The following is a 22,500-nucleotide window of genomic DNA, read 5'->3' as shown; positions in this document are numbered from 1 at the left end:
GTTTTGGACTGAATCAACCCAAGGCATCATCAAGATAGATCTGTGGAAGTAAAAGAATAAAAGATTCAAATTTAGAGCTGCGACCATGCTCAATAGGCAAAAAACAAACAAACTAATAAAACGTCTGTTGTGGTCTTGTGGTATGACACTCGCTTTCAGATCAGAAGGTCCTGGGTTTGGGCCTCGCTCGGCGCATAGTTGAGTCCTTGGAGAAGGCTCTTTACTCACAATCTCTCACCGTACTCAGGTGTCAAATGAGTACCTGGCCGTTAACAGCGTTGTCTCTGTCCGAAAAAATTGTAATATCGCCCAACAGGCATCATGTCCCGTCTTACATGTTAAATGTTGCTGTTGGCCAGGGACCCCTTGTAAAGCACTTTGAGCACATTTAGTGGATATTACGCTGTATAAAAACTCAATTAAAAAAACAAATTAAGTGATTCTTTCATTCATCTTGCTTTGTTGATAAGGGGGAAACCCGAAACGTCCATTTTATCTGTTTTCGTATATTTAATTGAAGTTCACATTCAATTTCACAATGTTATTGATTTCTTCGAGTTTCAAGCAGCAACATTTACATTACACCTTAACCCAATAGGAAATTTAGTTTACCGTGACTAACACTGGTCTAAATAAATCCTTTATTCATCCCATAGAGGAAATTAATCTCTAGGGTCTATTCCCAGGGAAGACTGGAATAACCGCGGTGCAGCGCCGCAAATTGAGCTAGGGCGAGGTGACTTGCTCAAGGCCACACAGCGCAGCGGCGGGTGTAACGAACTCGGTACCTTTCGGGTACGAAGCAAAAACCGTACCGCTGATCCACGCTGCCCCACATGAAGTATGATAAAATGTCTAGCGTGATTGGTGATTGTGATGCTCATATGAGTATTATATTAAAGGTTACAACACGATACTAAATAGTATGTAGTAGACTATAGTCAATAGCAACGAAAATTAGCGAAGCAAGACTAAGACCTCAAAGACTCAAAGTCCGTGGTCCATAAGATAAAAACACAATAGTTCAATGACTCCCTCTCTCTCTCCCTAACTAAAATCGAACGTAAACAGTTAAATCTTTCCATTGGATATACTAAATCTGCCTAAACTCAAAGTAAACTGATTATTGTCCAACAGTAGTTTTACGGAGATGTGAGATTTTGAGAGTGAGAATGAGAAGACGAAATGACTTACCTTCACAGAATACTCTTTATTCTTCATGCTGGCTTGAACTTTGCCGAACATCAAGCCATCTGAGTAAGTGAAAGTCAAAACATGACCTGACTGATGATGATTTTCACCTCGCGAGACACTTTTATGCTCATTGGAGAAGTATTTCATAAGGGCGGTGATGGAAATAGAGTTCGTGTCAGCCATTTTTCTCGACTGTTTAGAGCCAGCCGGTTTGTTGCCATGCGTTGCTGCGCAGGATTACGTCACGACTTAGGAAGCCTATTAACTAGTTATAGAAATCAGTCCATTGATATGTTTATTACGATCTCTCTCTCTCTCTCTCTCTCTCTCTCTCTCTCTCTCTCTCTCTCTCTCTCTCTCTCTGGTGTATGTGTGTGTGTGTGTGTGTATGTATATTTCCGTTACATACTATATATATATATATATATATATATATATATATATATATATATATATATATATATATATATATATATACATAGCATCTAACGGAAATGGTTGAAGATTAATACATCAAATAATAAGTAAGCGGAAATGGTTGTCATGCACACGAAGGTAAAGTTAACCTTGTGCTGACAAGTAACACACTGACCATTCATTTTACGGACGGACGGAGAGTTGTTGCCCCTTAGGACACCTTTACTACTTATACGTTCACTGTAAGTCATAAATAAACCTTGCACTGACAAAACACAGATTCAACCTTTTGGCCACTTGAAATATCGATAGATTACCATTGACTCCGAACTTCCCGTAAATTTTGAAAAATCAAATTTTAAGAAAAAATCAAACTTGAGAATTTATATGACTAGACGTGCTTAATGCATTATAAAAGGGGTGTTAGGCGACAGCAACACGTAAAATATAGGACGACAAAGCTGGTAACGATCGGGCACTTACAACTAATATACTGTAAGTAAAGAGACTTTCTCAGGGACTTAAATTTGCACAGAGCGGTAAAGCTAAGAGTGGGTCTTGAACTCGGTACCTACCATTCCGATGGCAAGTGTCATAACACTAGACAAACACACTACAAAGCCACACAAATTGATGAAAATTTCAACGAGTTGATGGTCCTTTTAGCTATTTTATTTAATGGACAAATTAAGTAAAAGATTTCTGGTCAAAATGGAATAAAACTGTTTTGTCAGTGTAGTTCAGATCTAAGGTATTCGTCGTAAATCAATTAATTTACGTTTGCCCTTAGGCAAAACATCTAATATTTAATGATGGCGTAGAGGACAAAATAGATGTGTTCCGCCATATCAAAAAGATATTGTGGCGGTATGAATCTGACGCCGAAAAGTTAATTAGGATCAAAATACGGTACAAAATTTGAAATTATATTTAGTCTCCACCATAACGAATAGAAATGAGTCGCAGGAATCAAATAAATGACTATCAATTCTATTTCTAGCGGCTAGTTCTTTCCTACATAATACCACTTAGAGACGATGGTTCTAGAATGGCTTACATGACAAAACTAAAATCGCTCCAGGCAGGTGTATTGCATTCAAAGCACGTTAATTATTGAAGTCCGATGGTGGTAAAAAATTATAAAGATGTTACAAAGAAAAGACGGGGTTTTCATTAATTATTACATTGCAAACGTTTACAATGAGCGCCTGTCAACAACAAACTTTTATCAATCGCATCAAACTGGTGAGGGTCCCGATAGCTCAGTTGGTAGAGCACACTCTTCATACGCAAAGGGACCAAGATCGATCCCGGGCGCAGTCGAGATTTTTTTCTGACCTCCTGTCCAACCAGCAGTGCTTGGGTAGCTGGGTCTGTTAGATCAGGTGAATAATACTTTCCGATAGACTAACGTCCAATCCGATTGCTATTATACGGCAATGCCGGCATTTCCGGCAATTTCGCTCCGCCGGGGAAAAAAAAATTAAGAACTTTTTCATTTTGTTTCACAGCCTATTGAATAGGTAAAATTCTAAGAAAATATTCCGGGAAATGGGGATCTTTGCTCATGACGTCCCTCCGCCCTGGACCCGGACCCAACGTCTCGCGGATTTTCAGGCAATTTTTTCAGGGGGCAGTTGCAGGCCTGGCTATTGTCCAGTTCACGCTATATACACCGGGATATAACTCCTGCTCCATGAGCCCAATGGCTTTCAAGGGCTACTTTTTTTTATATCAATCTGGTAATATGTCGGCATGGACAGAGTAAAGCAACATTGAGTTTAACCAGTTAACTGTCGTAACGTATTCTGGAAAGACACGTATTTTTTTAAAAATTGATCAGAATAATAGATATTTGAAGGACGAATTTTCTGGCCAAATTTTTAAATACGTGTCTTTCCAGAATACGGCATTCAACTGGTTAAACTCAAAATGTTCAGAATTAGGAGATTCGACTTATTTTAATTTCTAGAATCAAAATCAAATTCTTCTCATTGAGGACTTTATTCTAACTCAAATTTTATATTTTTAAAATACTTGAAACTGAATCAAAAACATTAGATCCACCCCGAAATGATACCATTTCGAGTTGATTGGACATAATTAGTCTAACATGAAATGTAATGTATTGATTCGTTACCCTGGATGTATTGATTTTATTATTTGCGCACATTGAGTAAATTAATGATTAATCCGATTTGCAAATCAATTAAACCGAATAAAAATGCAAAAAAAAAAAAAAATGTTTATGATTCCAGTAGACCCAGTCCTTGCTTAAACTTTATAAATATATATATATATATATATATATGTGTGTGTGTCTGTGTGTGTGTGTGTGTGTGTGTGTGTGTATAGGCATGATTATCTGTTCAATGAACGCGATGATAACGTGATCAAAACAAAATTTATGCTTTAAGTGTTGATTATAATTTGAACCTATTTTTTGCTATCCTAGACAATACATTTTTGGGCTCCTTAAGAAAACTCAACGGATCTTTTATTTGGCCACGGAGAGATATTTTCTGCATTTAATATCTTATTCATTTCGCTTCCCGATCGTAGAATTCTTTCCCGATGTTAAGAGTGGAAAATAATTTATTTAAATCTTAAGAAATTGATTATATTCAAATAATCAAAGGAACCACTAGCTGGTATTGATTCATGCAAGCACTCCCACCTCATTGTCATACTCGCTAACAGGAAGGTTAACACACAATCCACTTGCTAAATATGCTGGCATCTGTATTCGTGGGATTGAGAATCACATTTGATTGTTATACAAAACCATCACAATTTTTAACCAACCTCATAATACACTCAAACCATCTTCGTGTCAGTTGTAAACACCATGCAAAATTTGGTGACGATTGGTCCGGTTGCTTCGGAGACTTAGTGTTAATAAAAAAGAAAATTTGCCAAATATAATATTATAAGTGTGTGTGTGTGTGTGTGTGTGTGTGTGTGTGTGTGTGTGTGTGAGTGGGACTCGAACAATGGACCTGCAGATTTGATGTCGAGTGACATTTCCACAAGAATACAATGCATACATTAAAGTCACCTTTTCACATTTGTTTCATATCGACATGAGACCAGATAATACAGGAAGTGGATCATATCATGCTGCCATTTGGACAGAAAAAGCGCGTAATGTTGATCTTGAAGGGAAAGGGTTCGTTTGTCCAATAAAAACAACTACCATGATATACTATAACATATCATAATATTGGGTTGCTTGGGTCAAATGTGTATAAATACCCTTTGGAAAAAAAAACGATGAAAGAAAACACAAAAAAAAGGTTCAGGCAAGAAATTCCCTGATATGTATTATCATACATTCCATCACCATTGGCATAATGAGCAAGCAAATATGGATCTATAACGTATTTATCAAATACATATTTTAAGTCATGGACTCTCTATCAATGGCATTTTTGAATTTATTTGTATTTTTGGAATCGTTTCTTCTACATTTTCAGCTGTTTCATGTATTAACTATCCTTACAATTAAAAAAAAAATTGCTGAATAATTGTAGAAGAATGTGTGATAAAAATTTTAGTATTTGCTTCCGTGTGTAAATTTTAGGTGGGGGTTATTAAAAGGTGTATTGTGGTCTATGTGATAAAATCTATGGACAAATTTATATAACTGTATAAGGTCACCCCTCTTTCTTCTATATTTTAAAGATTAGAGGGTTAAGTATATTAACCTTTCCTCATTTTAACACATATTCCTATGTATTTTCAGCATCATAATCATACCAATAAGGACGAGGCACACAAACGCGCTCGCACACACACACACACACACACACACATATATAATATATATATATATATATATATATATATATATATATATATATATATATATATATATATATACACACACATTTTCTTTTGTATATTCAAACAGGAATAGAAGTACTTCTTGACAAAGCTCATGGTATGAAAAGCATATGAATAGTATTCAAGTTACATTCCATTCAAATGAGGATATATATTATTCAAAACTATAATTGTGATGAGAAATAAAAATACCTTTGTCCATTGCAACCTAAGCGACCCGACCCAGGCCAGCTCAGCACACCGTGTAGCGATTTCGTTTAGGGCTCAGCGTAAGGTACGAGCGAGTCGCTGTGTTAGTGTTAGTGCACTCGCGCTATCTTGGTCGGAATTTGTTTTCTTTTCACAATATTTTTGAGACCGATTTTTTATATAATAATAAGAGAAAAATAAATGTTTTTTTTTAATTTTTCAAATAGTAAATATATTTTTGTAGTTTAAGCTCTGTTTTTGATAAATCACATTAGTAAAACAAACACAAAAATTTATAAAAGAAAAAGAGAAAAAAATTGAATGAAAGAAGAAAAATAAGTATTAAAATATAAAACATGCCTTACCTTGATAATTGCACAATTTAATATATATCCATTAGAATAAACACAGAATCTTTCCCTCTGAGTTACTGAACGCATATAAAAAGGTATGCATTCAGCTGCGGGCTTGGGACCGCCAATGGCCCATTAAAAGATTCAACAGTATAATGATGCATGAAATATGACTTGTGAGGGTGGGAAAATGAGTATAAATAATTCATTATAACTACAAAGATGACAGTTTGGCTATTTTCCTTCTCTGTTGTTGGATTTTATTGTCACTGTCAGCTTGAGTGCAGAAACGTTTCAATAAAATATTTACAATTCTGCGTGTAGAAATTTTGCTGAGAACAACATCCAAATGAAACAGTGCTGGAAAATCTTGAAAAATTATTACGAGTCTTGAACGACAATGCATTTCTCCAGACATTTTAAAAAAAGTGTAGCAGTATAGAATAAGATGAAAAGTTGCGGTCGAAGGGTAATTTAGACCACCTCTGTCCATTTCCTCAGTGTAGACTTTGACATCTTCAGGGAACACGTCTCCATCTGCTCCTCGCAACTTTTCATCCTTTAGGGTCACATAGCCTCCGATATAATAAAGAATCATTTTCTCATCAGATGATAGTGTGTTAGTAGTGAGAGGAAGGTCGTCAATGATGAGAAGTTCCGAGTCTGTCAGTTCTTTCCCACAGAGATCACAGGAATGTCCAGAGGAGTTAAAATCAATATCCTTCTCAAATTCAATAAAAAGTTTGGCCCTGTCTATATGATGACAGTTCAAAAGATCTTGAGCTGTTATATAAAAATTACAACCAGCTGACATCCTAAAATGAGCAAAATGCTTCTCTATGACATCTTGTTGGAAGAAACCAATGGCAACATATTGATGATGGACAGAGTTGTTTTGTGTCAAGAGGTACTTTGATAAGTCAATAAGGCATCTGCAGGTTCAAGCTAAAGCATTTGCTGTGTCTCTTGTGAAGGATTTTCCCTTAGAACAGGACTTGATGCAGTCATCCGGTCAGCAAGCAGTGCCCATTGATCCAGGATATTCAATTGATGACTACCATCTTCTGAAAGTTCAATACATAATCGATCTGGGTCACGAAAACGAGTGCTTTGAAAGGGAGACTTCGTGTTAAAAACCTTCGAAAGCTTCAAAACTTCATCTATAAATAAGGCAGTGTTGATCCAAGAACTGACAGACTTTGATGACGATTTCAATGCAGAGCTTGTCTTCTCTGAAAATACTTCAAATACAAGGGAAACTTTCTGTTTTTCAATACTTGTGGGGTTTAATGCTGTTTTGGAAAGAGTTGAAAGTTTTACAAGAAATCCTGTCTCGTAATTATGAAGTTCTTCCAAATCAGACCACTGGGCAGTTACTGGTTCAGATGAATGACAAGGGTAGAAATTCAGACATTTTGTTTTCTCAGTGATCCAGTTGTTTCGGATATTTTTCAACAGGTGAACAGTATCATACAGTAAAAATAAGGATCTTGTAGGATCAACTGGGGACATGGTAATCCAAGGAGATGATTCATTTATTTTAGGAAATTTTTTGAAAAAAGCTTGATTCAATCTGTTGTTATCATTTATTATTGCAATTACTTTTCCTCCACATCTTTCAATTGTAGAAATGACATTTATAGTGTTACTGTACTGAAAATCAGATGTTAAGGCATGACAGGGTAACAGTTTGACAAGAAATGTTCTTGATCCAAAAAAGCACTTTACCATAAAACATAAAAACGTAGTAGCCAATATCCATAAATGGTTCCTCCTCTGTATGAAACTGATGCCTTGACATAAACTTCATCAATAATCAAAATACAATTTCTGGATCTTTCTTCAAGATGATAAAAACATTCGTAAAGAGATTTTCATCAGAGGTGTTATTTGCCACACTTGTAATTCTTTTCATGGTAGAAATAGATGGTAATTGTAAATGATTACGAAGTTCAAGATACAAAGTACGGGATTTTTCATACCATGAAAACGCTAAAAACAGGTCCTCTGCAGAGTAAAGCCTTGAGTTTTTCGACGAATTCATCAGCTGAAGATTTCTGATACAAAAGTTGACTTTCTTATCAGTAACTTCAAATGGTGTTTCTGCTCTGACAAATCGAAGAAACTCTTCAAGCTGACTCCAACATTTAATCTCACTGATGAATGGGTGACGAATACGTTTCCCCAAATGATACATCTCATACGTCACCCTGGGATTTTTAGTTCCAGTGTTGTATTTAAAATATACTGCAAACTTGTGAATTTGACCTTTCCTCTCACTACTCAATAAAATATATGAATCATCTGATCCTGACGGAAGAGTGAAAATGGCACCACAATTTCCAACTTCACAACAAAATTTGTCATGAAAAGAATCATATTGAAATAAATCAGACTCCATGAAATCTGACATCTCATCCAAATCAACAGCTCGAGAGGCAGCAGTGGCTTTTGTAGTAATCCGATGTTGAGTTTGTGACGAGCTTGGTACACATGATTGGGGTACATTATGAAAAACAGAAGGTGGGTCAACTGGAACAAAATATCGTCCTACACGAACCATTTTTGGATTATCAGGCCAATGTAGAGCACAAACTCCCATATGTTCCGTAACATCTTCAAAGTTAAGCTTATTTGGTAAGCATGAAATCCACTGTTTACGTTTCTGAATTTCCTTCGGAAATTTGTACACAGTTATTTTCAGATCAGCAGGTTGATCTCTGTAGCCAGTTCTACAATTGAAGACAGAGCACTTTCTACCCATTTTACAAAACAATAACTGTATGGAACAATATGAATAAAGAATTTAAAACTCCAAAAACACAGTTTAAATGTATAAATATTTGAAAAGGAATTAAAAGTTAGAGCTTCAGTAAATCTGACTGAAATGTGAAATAGGGCTAATCACAGATTCAAAGCCGGTACCAAACCGGTATATAGTCAGAGAGGAGATGTTTTATTAGCAAAAAATATTTGCCAATTAAGAATCAAGTCTTTGTGTGCGATTTGCTGGGTTTGTTGAATATACATTGTTATCTAAAATATCTTTGAATTTTTAGACACTAAATATTAAAAGATGTGTCTCTTAAACTGAATTTCAACCTAGAATCATATTTTGACAAAGAATCAGTAACCAAACTTAATTTGCTTTGTCTAACAAAAACCAATATGGCAACTTTGTTGGAATTTTAGTTACACACTCCACAAGTGTGAACACACTATACGTTGAGCCCTAAACACACCTTGCGGTTTTTCTCTTCGGCTGGCCTGTCTCAGCCCGCCTAGATTGCAACGTATTCTGTTTTGACAGGCGTACGACATCTCTATAGAGACACGTCCCACAGGGCAAGACAAGCTATGTCCGGCATTGGGCTGTCGAGCTATCTCCCAGTGTAATGCGGGTTCCCAATTTGGCATTTTTAATGCCAAATCCAAAATTGGCGGCTTTTTTTAAAAAGCAGTTAATTATAACTGGCATTAAAAAATCGTCTTTCGCATTTTTTGGAGGGAAGAGCATTGTGATTTTCAAATCACATAATTTAGCCTCTCTAACAGACAAATTAACACACACAAAATTCGTTAATTCTGAACGGTTTAATCTCAATCACTATTCCCGGTTTAACCTTATAACTCTACTGTCGGTAAGTTATTTTACTATCTTCTTGATATATAATTTTATTCTAGTAATTCACTGATACATACTCGACCATCCCAGTCATTGAGTCCTACCGCTCTGGCAGTATCGGGATTGGATTCAATAGTCTGATGTCACGCCACCCAGCAACGACGGCCATCGTGGTTCTAAACAAAGAAAATCTGTACTTTTTATTCTTCTGACTGGCTAGAACTTTTCTTATGTCTTGTGATCAGAATGTATGAAAGTCATAACAAGATCAGATTTATAATGTTTTTCTCCTCTGGCTACACTTTTATGCTCGTCAGAGAAATATTTCATAAGGGCGTCCGCCATTGTTCCTATAGTTTAGAGCCAGTTACTAAGTTACGATGCGTCATTACGAGGGAAGAGACGTTGCGACTGTTGAAGCGTATTCTCCTAGAATGGTTGTATGATTTTTCAAAATATTAAATAACGACTCTTTCTCATAGGAGCGAGATAAGACAGTTGAGATGTTATATTTTTTTGTGCAATTTCGCTTTAAAAAATAAATATGATTCTTGAAATGATTTAGCGGAGGTTTATTCCAAATCAGTTGGCATTTTCTTTTTCGACTTGTTTGGCATCTTTTTAAGAAAAGGAATCGGACAACCCTGATTGCAATCACCAACATCAACATGGCTTCAAGCCCTTTTTTCATTCTATTATTTCTTCCAGGTCTATGTATTGACAGTGTCAGTCCGTGACACCAGTAAGTTGTCATCTTTGAGGGAGAGAGAGAGAGAGAGAGAGAGAGAGAGAGAGAGATAGAGAGAGAGAGAAGCTTGGAGAGAGATAGATAGATAGATTGAGTGAGGGAAAGAAAGAGAGAGATTAAAAGTGTGGGGGGGGGGTAGGAGAGAGAGAGAGAAAGAGAAAGAAAGAGAAAGAGAGAGAGAGAGAGAGAGAGAGAGAGAGAGAACGAGAGAGTGAGTGAGTGAGAGAAAGACAGAGACGTAAAAAGTGTGTATGCATTTGAGAGAGATAGAGAGAAAGAGGGAGATTGAGAGTGAGACAGATGACAGACAACACTTTTTTGTCTTCTTGTCTACAATCCATATATAGACGTGAGCATTTATATAGCGCAATATCCACTAAATGTGCTCAAAGCGCTTTACAAAGGGGCCCTGGCCAACAGCAACACGTAACAGGAAGAACGACACATTACGCCTGTTAGGAGATATTACAAATTTTTTTTCGACAGGGAAAACGCTGTTAACGGCCAGGACACCTGAGTACGGTGAGAGAATGTGAGTAAAGAGTCAAGGACTCAACTATGCGCCAAGCGAAGCTTGAACCCAGAACCTTCTGATCCAAAATCGAGTGCCATACCCCAAGACCACATATGATATATATATATATATATATATATATATATATATATATATATATATATATATATATATATATATATTGTAAGAGAGAGTGAGACACACACATACAAACAGAGAGAGAGAGAGAGAGAGAGAGAGAGAGAGAGAGAGAGAGAGAGAGAGAGAGAGAGAGAGAGATTGAGAGAGAGAGATGACAGACAAAAGACTTACCTGTCTACGATTCCCCAGGTGATTGTCCTACCTGTCACAATATATACCTGATTGCACTTTGTCGTTAATCCCTGGTTCCCGACAACAGCAAGGATAAGCCAATGCCCAGACAATGCGTCGACGTGCTTTGAAGAAATCCATTGGATAAACCCATTATCTTATAATACGGCGAAACAGCTAAAATATGTATCTAAAATACTTGCAGCATGACAAAAGGGATTTAAAATACGATGACCATCCTGAGTTAGTGTTGTCTACTACTCTCTATGGCCATGTACAATTTTCTGTCGTGCTCTGAAAAAAAAAACACGTTTTTAAAACTTTGGCTTAAAAATACAAAATAACAAACTTGTATATTAACCGATTAAAATGACTCTCGATTTTTGCGAAATGTATGTCTGGCCAATGAGAATTGTTGACAAAATAAGGATTTTATTTTAATCGAGCGATTGATATTTGAAGGACGAGTTTTTGGCCAATTATTTTAAAAATGTGTGTTTTTTTTTTGTTTTTTTTTTTGTTTTTTTTTGTTTTTTTTTTTGTTTTTTTTTTGAGAGTACGTCAGTTTTGTCCAATAGACAGTAAGAAGAAAAAATTCGCTTAGAGTATTGAATTATTTCTGATTCCGCGTCTTCTTTTGTTTTCTTTATTCTTTCCGGTTCTTAAAAATAGTTATAGAACTTGGTGGCACTCTTGTCATTCCCATATTAACAATGCTAACTATATACCTTGATGTTCTTCATTGCTATGTCTTTGGTCATTCTTTGTCCTCCACACCGTGTTGTCTTTGTTATTAAGCTCGTGTCCACCCACATAAGAAAAGACTTTATTCCATTCGATTTGCAAATTCATTTTGTCAACTTCCACGAGATGCATGTTTTTGTGGTCTATACTATCAACGCATGACTCATTAACAACATTCATTTCAAACATTAGTCATCATAGCCTTAGACCATCCAATCTACGAGTATTACTCACATGTTTGCTATTCAGTGTTGGTTTTTATTTCAATTCCTTGCCCACGGAGTTCAAATATAAAACAAACAATTCTCCACTCAGCTCAGCATTTCATTGAAAAACTGTTCTTTCTCTCGACCATATCAAATCGTCATTTGGATATACCTAAACTTGTGAAAGTGGCAGATTGTGAAATGGGCATTTGTGGAAGATAGAATTCTGTAAGATGTGACCAGTCATCTAATAATAACGGTGTTATATCTGAGTTAAGCTGATGCTTATAATTAGATTTTAATCTTAACCAGTTAACTGTCGTACATTGGAAAAATGGGTGTTTTAAAAATTTGCCAGAAAACTCGTCCTTGAAATTATCGATTGATAGAATTCTGTAAGATGTGACCAGTCATCTAATAATAACGGTGTTATATCTGAGTTAAGCTGATGCTTATAATTAGATTTTAATCTTAACCAGTTAACTGTCGTACATTGGAAAAAATGGGTGTTTTAAAAATTTGCCAGAAAACTCGTCCTTGAAATTATCGATTGATTTTAATGACCCTCATCTTGGCAAAAACGCTCAAACCAGAGACATTGCGAACCATTCAACTCCTCACTGAGCTCAACAATTTCCTTAAAACATCTCCTTCTCAAGATTATATCGTAATTATATTCACTTGGATTTGTTTGATTGTGTTAAAGTGAAAAAGTGTGGACCATAAAAAAATAGAAATATATAAATGTTACTTGTAGTCTTAAAACTTATTTAGGAGTGAAACTGATGATTGCAATCTTAATTTAATAGTCTAAAATAATCAAATTGGAGGCATTACAACATTGAAATCGCATTATTGAATAGTTAGGAACCAAATGTTTCAATGCATGTCTGCATGTACATGGGTGTGTTTAGGACCTGTCGTATTCAATTTTAGCTCTTATAAAATAAATAACTTATATGGGGTGAGTGCGTTCTTTATTCTTCAGCTTCTAAAATTTTAATTTCCTATTTCTAATCAATTCGGTTCTGAATTGAATTTTCTTCATCTAGTTGATTCCGATTGAAATGGGACGCCACACGTTTATCATTTAGTATTAGTTTTATTTTTAATTGATTCTTTGTCTACGGAGTCCAAGTATAAACCATCAAATTTCTCACTCAACTCAGAATTTTCTTGAAAACTGTTCTTTGCTGTCTAAAACACGACGCTCTGGTTAAGATAACATCTTTTGTGAGAGAAAAATGTATGCATAGTTTTAAAATGCTAGAACTCAAGTTACCTCGTTTCAGATAGTTTTGATTTTAAAATTATATGTCGACATCTATTTCATTCTAAACTTAATACCAGATTGTTGGAAACTTCTTTGTAATGATTCTGTGAACCCCCTTTTAGTATCCAACACTTACTAGGTGTCTTAGTCCGTTAGATCTAGCGGAAAGTTCTTAGCGTCCTATCGAAAGAGTAATAAGTAATTTTTACTTTCTATTTAGCGCTACAGAAAACGGGATACTCTCCTGCCGCATAGGTCTTATGGCTTTGATATACTACCTAGATCTTGTCATCTTTGAAATTAATTGTATTTCATTCCATGTGATTTAATGCAGTTTTATAAAAGCCAACAACTTACATACTCGCGTGCCCATGTAGAAAGACGAGTATATATATAGCATTATAGATAGATAGATAGAGATATAAATAAATAGGTAGATAGATAGATAGATAGATAGATAGATAGATAGATAGATAGATAGATAGATAGATAGATAGATAGATAGATAGATAGATAGATAGATAGATATGGACAGACAGCTAGATAGATAGATTGATAGACAATTAATCATTTAATTGAAGTATAATACTTATTCGAGTCCTCAATTGTTAACTATAACAATGGAGCAAAGCATTAAGAATTTACCGTAATACGTTTTGTTTATATCACTATAAAGCGCTTAGAGCCTGTGACAACGGGGTAAAGCTCTATATAAATGCCATTTATTATTATTATTATTATTATTATTATTATTATTATTATTATTATTATTATTATTATTATTATTATTATTATTATTAAAGTTTTTCAGTCTACATCGATGCTTCAGGCCTCTTTGATGAGTGCCAGCCGAACGCTATCGAGACGTTTATTAGATGGATAGATAGATAGACAGATTGATAGATGGATAGAGAGATAGATAGATAGATAGATAGATAGATAGATAGATAGATAGATAGATAGATAGATAGATAGATAGATAGATAGATAGACATATTATATATAGATAATAGATAGACAGACAGACAGATAGACAGATTGATAGATGGATAGAGAGATAGATAGATAGACAGATAGATAGATAGATAGATAGATAGATAGATAGCGAATAATGAGAACACCAGTTAAGAAGATTCTATTGTAATGACACTTCCCTTGATTGAAATATAAACTATCTATTTTCATGGTTTAAAATAAACAAATCCTATTGTCACCGCTGTGTGTCAGTGTTGAATTGGAGTCATCTCAAGTTACTATATCGAGATAGTAATAGCATGTAGTCATTGACTTGTGGTAAGATTTCAAACAATCGTTTCCACTACTTACCATTTTCCATTATAGTCACATTCACACATCCAAACAAACACACTCGCACACGCACACAAGCATACAACACAAACACCCTCAAACATACAAATACACACACACACACATATATATATATATATATATATATATATATATATATATTGTGTGTGTGTGATATATATATATATATATATATATATATATATATATATATATATATATATATATATGGTTCCTGACCTTCCATAGTGGGCAGGGAGACACTTACTGGGTCTTCTATCTCCATACATCTGTTTTCCAACATGCGTTCCGTCTTTGTCTTGGGATGAAATTACTCTGTTTTGTCCTGGCCCTGGCCGAATTCCCTAACAGGGAGGGAAACAGTCAAATGTATAGTTCGGGTTTTGGGAGATGATATTTTTTTGTTTTGTAAAGCATCGCCCTATTGTGCACTGTATTGCATAATGTGTAAACATTTGAGTGTTTTTCTCTTAATGGGGACCTATGCTTGTGCCTGGATGAGACTTTTAGGTGATCTTAAACTAAGTACACTATAGTGTGCTCTTGGAATCTACATCTGTTTCCTGTTTGACCCATTCCCCATTCTCTTACCTTTTCTTGGGGGCTGTAATTGTAATTCTAGAACTTCTTCCTCTCCCATCGCTTTATACTGGTGCTGATATGACTTTAATGTGTTGCAAGCGCCGTAAACCCCTTAAAAACTAAACAAACAAAACAAATATATTTATCCGCAGGGAAAGGTAGATATGTAGATAGGAAACACATAGACAGATAGATAAAATTTAACGAAGTCGACGGCAATGAAAAATTATTTTCCTGATCTAAATGAAAATGAAAAATATAAACATTTAGCCATTGTGAAGACTCATCTATTTACTGATATTGTTAACATCAGCCAGGATTCTTAAACGTTATTACAGGTAAATTGTCTTATCTAATAGTGCAATTTAAAGAAATTGGTGAGAGCGAGAGAAATGATTTTTATACTATAAATGTAATAAATTAACTTATAGATATTTAGAAGACTCTTCTAAGACTTGGATTTATACATGACCGTTAAATGTTATCACAGGAAATGAAATTTAAAGAAAGAGCTGGAAAAAAATATCACAACATAGAATGGCTCAATTAATTCCGACTGAGATTTTAACATGAATTCTAAATATCATAACAGGTAGATTGTCCTGTCCAGTCATCATCATTCATTGCCTTTTTCACCCGGGTATAGGCCACAAACAAAAAGTTTCCATCCTTTTCTATCCCGAGATAACTTTTTTATCTCGTTCCATGTCTTTAATTCTTCTCCGAGTTCTTTGTGGCCTTCCCCTTGCTCTTCTGCCCTGAGGGTTTCAGGCCAATACTTTCTTTGTTCCTGCTTCATATTTGGTGTGATCGTTCCACGACACAATTCGAAGCTGCTTGTTTGGCGAAGACGTCATCGGGTCAACAGAGTCCTTTCGGCTTTGTCTGTTATCCTTCATAAATTCTGTCATTGCAGAAACTCTTCGGTCGCTCAAGCTAAAAAAAAAAAAAAAAGGATTTGATTTATCCGTCTGCATTTCTGCAACAGTTTGAGTTTTACGGAAGGGGTATTAATCCTTCGACAACCCCCAACCTGGAGGACCAGGTGACTAAAAAAGTACAGTTTAAAGAAATACATTTAAATATTTTAAAAAATGATCTTCATCATAGTCAAAGATCATCTACTGCCATTGTTAACATCAGCCTGGGATTTTAAACATTACATTAAATGTTATCACAGGTTGATTTTCTAGCCTGTTAAATTAAATATAGTAAAATGGCTTGACGTGATTAAAAAAATAATGATATTCATAATGTAGAATGAAAATATAAATTATAAGCATTCGCCATATTGAAGCCTCTTTTACAGACTTGGATTTTTTAAAATGCCATTTAAAGAAATAGCTGGAAAAAAAATTAATTTCCACAACATAGATTGGAAATAAAAGTATAAACATTTCACCATAGTCAAAGCTCATCTACCACCATTGTTAACACCAGCCTGGGAGTTTAAACATGATTTCTAAAATGTTATCACAGGACTTAATGTCAATCAATCTAATATCTACATTATCTTCAAGATAAATCATGTCAGAAACTGACAAAAAGCTTTATATTCATTTTGGCCAGAAAACAGTAATAGCTTTATACGAGTGTATGAATTGATTAAGTTAAAAATAAAAAAGTTTAACTGCTTAGAAGTCTTCTCCCTTGAGGGTCACGATAGCTCAGCAGATAGCGCACTTTGCTTCGCATGCAATGGGATCGGTATCAATCGCAATTGCAGCGGAGTTTTGTTGGGGTTTTTTTCCTCTTGATCCCCCCAACTAACTGTCCACCCAGCAGTGATTGGACAGCTGGGTCTTTTAGATCTAGCGGAAGGTCCTTGCAAAAGACTAGAGTTCCATCCAAGTGGTAGCAAGTTTATGCTATTTTCCATTTAAAGCCATAGAAACTGGGAATTAACTCTATCTCTATTGGCTCTGGCGGACTACCTTTTCTTTTTGGAAATCATATTAAGAGTATAATATAGAGACGTCAGGTTTGATATTTTTAAATCAGTTGGGAGACAATTTGAATCAATCGATTCATGAAGTAAAAGGTTTCCTGCCAAAACGAAGAAAGGTATTTTGAAAGTGAATGTCTGGATAATATTACCTGTCTAAACGTTATCTTGTCTTATCCATTCCTCGTCGCGTCCACCACAGCCATAACACCGTGGACACCAGACATGTGGGACGGACTAAATATCGAACGTCTAACGTTTATCGTATGATTTCTGATTAGGCGATAATGGGACAGAGCTTTAATTCAAGGACGTTTTTTTAAAAAAGTTATTGTTTCTTCAATGACTATATTAAGGATTTAATATTAGGAAAAGAAAACAAAACAACTAAGAACTGTTACTTTAATGACTTTTAATAACAAATTATTTTAAGTTCTTAATCTTAGAGGAAAAAAGAGATAACAATAAATATTTGTTCAATGACCTAGAATTTTTTTTAAGGTGACATGCTTAAAACAGATACTGTTCCCTAGTGATACAATATTTTTCAATGCAGCAGAGATGAAAATGTGTTCTCTTAACCGTGGATTATTAAGAAAAGGATTATATTCATTGAGTTATGTTCCAATATATTTTATCTATTTCTACAGCTATTGTTGCCTTTCTGAGACAGGTATGGAATTTGATATAAAAACAACATTGACAATTCATATGTATAAACTTCAAACAGATGAAATTATCACACTTGAATTGTTTTTAATGATCTCTTTCACACAGGTAAATAGACACACAAACACACACACATACACACATGTACACTCACATATATGCACTCTCTCTCTCTCTCTCTCTCTCTCTCTCTCTCTCTCTCTCTCTCTCTCTCTCTCTCTCTCTCACACACACACACACATTCACACACATACACTCACTCTCTATCTTTCTCGCTCTCTCTAGCTCTCTCTCTCTCTCTCTCTCTCTCTCTCTCTGACTGTCTCCTTCTGTTTTTCTTTCACTCTCTCTCTTTTTCTCTCTCTCTCTCTCTCTCTCTCTCTTATATATATATATATATATATATATATATATATATATATATATATATATATACTTTATCTAACTGTCTCTTTCTTTTTCTACGTGTTTTCCTTTCCTTTTTCTATCTGCTAAAGCCCCGTAAGAATAATATCATATCCAGTCATTATTGCTTCCATACCCCCCCCCCCCCCCAACCCAAGGGCTCGGTGTTATTTACCATATCATTTATACATTCCTTGGCGCGTATATTGATTACTCTCATAGCATTTACTGCTCTGTCATAGCACTGCAGGTCAGACACCATTAATAAGGTGTAAAATGCCATTATAGAGGGAATATACCCTTCTTCCTGAGAGGGGTGGGGGTAAGGAGGGTGGAAAGTTTCTATTAGTGAAAGAGGATTGTTCACGTTTTTAGTGCGATTCGACTCGGGTGTCAACGAGTACCCCAGTTATAGGCTGTGAGGGATATGGTGAGAATGTTAGACCAAAAATGACGCCTAACAGGTTATTGGTACTGCAGGGGGATTAAATAAAACATTATGAAGCAAAGCATTTTGAGCTCCATAAATCTGTGAAAATGTTCTGTGTAAACGGTTCATGTATATTTTAATTCTATTCTAACTTTCATTATGGTCTACTCTGTGAGGCTTTGTGACTTTGTGGCACGGCTTGAGACGTATAGCCATTGGTTGAGTCCCTCTATGGCGGCGCGATATTGTGTCTTTAAAGAGGCTCTTTACTTACATTATCTTTTACATTATATTCATTAATTTCGATTATTTTATTTCTTTCTTATCTGCATAAAAAAAAAGAAATATTGGTTTCTTTTTTATGAGTCCCAAACACAACACAATGATAATATAATTGCGTTCGGGAACATCTTGAATTTCCTCTCCAAGCAAGTAATGTCTTATTATTATTTCTAAGTTGAACATGGATTTTGCATATGTTTGGCAGTAATAATACGATCCTTTTTATTTTCCTCCGGCGGATTGGTGGCAGAAAATATTTTGCGATAGACCATAGCGTCATGTCACGAAGGTGGCAGAGGAATTGCTGTGTTATTTGTCCGTTTAGCGATTTGGAAACTGGGATAAACGCCAGCTGCATGGGACTATAAAATTGGCAAGCACGGGGAAGTAATTTCTGAACATATTTTATATGGAAGTGTCACATGATCTTTTGCACTTTTGTGTTTTTTGATAAATCAACCGGATTTTCCGTGTGCCACCCTAACCCAGGTGACCCCCTAAGTCGTCCAAAGGGCAATAAAACTGTAATTTGCTGATTTCATTTAATGCAATGACTCATAAGTTTTCCTTTTACTCATAGCAATGATAGGCTTGCATATTTCTATTTTCTTCATTAAACCCTTTAAGGCTAGACATAAGTTTTTTTATGATCATGGCCCACCGTGTCAATATAACTATGTCGGAATGAGCTAGCTCTACTACAGAACGACGGCGACGGTGACGACGATGATGATGATGATGATGATGATGATGATGATGATGATGATGATGATGATGATGATGATGATGATGATGATGATGCAGTCTGACACTCCTGTCCACCAAGCAGGAGGTCTGTTAGATATGGCTGAAAATACTTTGCAATAGACTACTACCGTACTATCCAAAGGATAGCAAGCAAGTGCTAATGTTTATTTAACACTAAAGAAAAGGGGATAAAAATCAAGCTTTATGAGCCTCGTGGTTCTGAAGACATTATTTATGATGTCAAATTATAGTAAAATCCAATTGCGTCTGTATTGAGTTAATCAATGACTAAGCAATATAACATGCTTTACTCATTGCACTGATATGCAAGCATATCTAGTTTCTTATAACGTTTGACCTGTTCAAATTGAATAAAAACTGATTTCTAGACATATTTACGATAACGATTGAGAGGATTGATAACATAAAGATTGGAAAATATGCAATTATCCATTTCAAATGACCTCTTTCAGATTTTTGCTGAAAAAAGTATGACATTATCAAATATGTTGGCCTACGCGAAGATATTTTCACAGTCTGATTACAGGATATAATTTTGAAATTTTTGTTTGGCTTATAATATATATATATAGACATATATAGGCCTATATATATATATATATATATATATATATATATAGGCCTATATATATATATATCCCATAGTGGGCAGGGAGGTACATACTGTGTCCTCTATTCCCCTATATCTATTTTCCAACATGCTTTCTGTCTTTGTCTTGGAATGAGATTAATTGTTGTCCTGGCCCTGGCGGGAGTCCTGGCTGAGAGGGAAACAGTCAAATGCATAGTAATTGTTTTGGGAGATGATATTTTTTCCCTTGTAAATCATCTCTCTGCTATGTATTATTGTATTTGTTTTGAATGTATAATGTAAGCATTTGAGTGTATTCCTCTTTGCTGGATCTTGTGCTTGTGTCTGGATGAGACTTATAGGTGATCTCAACTAAGTATATTGATGGTATGCTTTTGGATTCTACATCTGATCCCTATTTGTTCCCAGTTTCCCTTTGTCTTACTTTCTCTTGGGTGCTTTAGTTGTAATTCTATAACTTTTTACTATCCCATTTTCTTCCTTTTTACTGGCGCTGATATGACCTTAATGTGTTGTAAGCGCCGTAAAACCCTTAAAAACATAAAACAAACATATATATATATATATATATATATATATATATATATATATATAATATATATATATATATATATATATATATATATATATATATATAAACAATCACAGTATATATATATATATATATATATATATATATATATATATATATATATATATATTATAAACAATCACAGCCATATACAAATTTTACTCCAATCTGACGCCGTCAAGAATAGCTCTTATTATTATTATACTAATTATTATTTGATATAGAGCCAGTATCCACAAATAGTCCTCAGATGTGTTTTACAATAGCTTTTTGGTATCACACAAGTTCATTCATTCGACTACAAAATCACAACAGTCACTCACATAGACGTCTTTATCTTGTTCGAAGTTCACATAGTATCACGAAAAGCAGAGTGAAAAGATTGGATTTTAAATGCCGTTTGAAGACTGGTAAACGTTCACATTGTCGGGTTTTAGGCGTTAAAGAATTCCATATGACTGGAGTCGAAACTGCAAAACCACGCTCAGCAAACTTGGGATGTTTTTCACCATGAGCAAAGAACTGGCGGATAGCAAGGATCGAGTTGGTCTACATTCCCCTACAAGGCATTCAAGGTATTCAGCGGATGTATGGTGAAGGCAATTATTGTAAACAAAACATGCGATTTTGTATATTATTATTTTCTCTATTGGGAGCCAGTGTAGTGACTTAAGGACCGGTGTTATAATATGATCCCAATCCTTTGTAACTATACGAGCAGCTTTGTTTTTAGTAGGCTGTACAGCAGAGTTACAATAACATAGTGGCTGGAAACAAGGGCATGGATGGGTGTTTTGCATGTTTCATCATCAATAAAATAACTCCTGGGTGGGGTTCCTGGCCTCCCATAGTGGGCAGGGTGGCACTTACTGTGTCTTCTATCCCTGTATATCTGTTTTCCAATTTGCTTTCTGTCCGTGTCTTGGAATGAGATTACTTGGTTTTGTCTTGGCCCCGGCCGGTACTGACTGGGAAGGAAACAGTCAAATGCATAGTTATTGTTTTGGGAGATGATATTATTTTCCTTGTAAATCATCTCTCTGTTATGTATTATTATATTTATTATTTTGAATTTATAATGTAAGCATTTGAGTGCATTCCCCTTTGTTGGATTTTGTGCTTGTGTCCGGATGAGACTTATAGGTGGTCTCAAACTAAGTACGTTGATAGTGTGCTCTTGGAATCTACATCTGATCCCAATTTGTTTCCAGTTCCCATACGTCTTACTTTTTCTTGGGTGCTTTATTTGTAATTCTATAACTTTTTACTAACCCATTTTCTTCCTTTTTACTGGCGCTGATATAACCTAAATGTGTTGCAAGATCTGTAAAACCCTTAAAAACAAAAACAAACATAAAATAACTTTGTTATGTGTGCGCGCATGTCTAGGCGAGTGTCAAATCGAACGATATTGGAATTTTTAATAACAGAATCGCCGAAGGACAGTTGGTCAATGAGTATATCCTTTCCTGTCTTTTTGAATACAATCAGCTCAGTAAGGTTCCA

General features: G+C 35.2%; 1 protein-coding gene and 1 long non-coding RNA gene across 3 annotated transcripts in view; one reads left to right on the top strand and one right to left on the bottom strand.

Moving 5' to 3' along the window:
* The window catches only part of LOC144968618 (uncharacterized), a 2,657-nt gene extending 1,204 nt beyond the window's left edge, over positions 1-1,453 (bottom strand). Inside the window, exons 1-2 of the long non-coding RNA XR_013644614.1 lie at positions 1,195-1,453; positions 1-40 (exon numbers count right to left, since the gene is read on the bottom strand). The exon at positions 1-40 is cut by the window's left edge and continues 1,204 nt beyond it. This is a non-coding gene — a long non-coding RNA (uncharacterized LOC144968618). The remainder of the gene's footprint in view (positions 41-1,194) is intronic.
* The window catches only part of LOC144968620 (uncharacterized), a 366,960-nt gene that overhangs the window by 30,030 nt on the left and 314,430 nt on the right, over positions 1-22,500 (top strand). The window lies entirely within an intron of this gene.

Source organism: Berghia stephanieae, chromosome 3 (assembly GCF_034508935.2).
Source record: "Berghia stephanieae isolate SIO BIC M18660-M18661 chromosome 3, UCSD_Bste_1.3, whole genome shotgun sequence".
Classification (NCBI taxonomy): domain Eukaryota; kingdom Metazoa; phylum Mollusca; class Gastropoda; order Nudibranchia; family Aeolidiidae; genus Berghia; species Berghia stephanieae.
The sequence above is the reverse complement of the archived record's forward strand: the minus strand, read 5'-3'. Positions and strand labels throughout refer to the sequence as shown.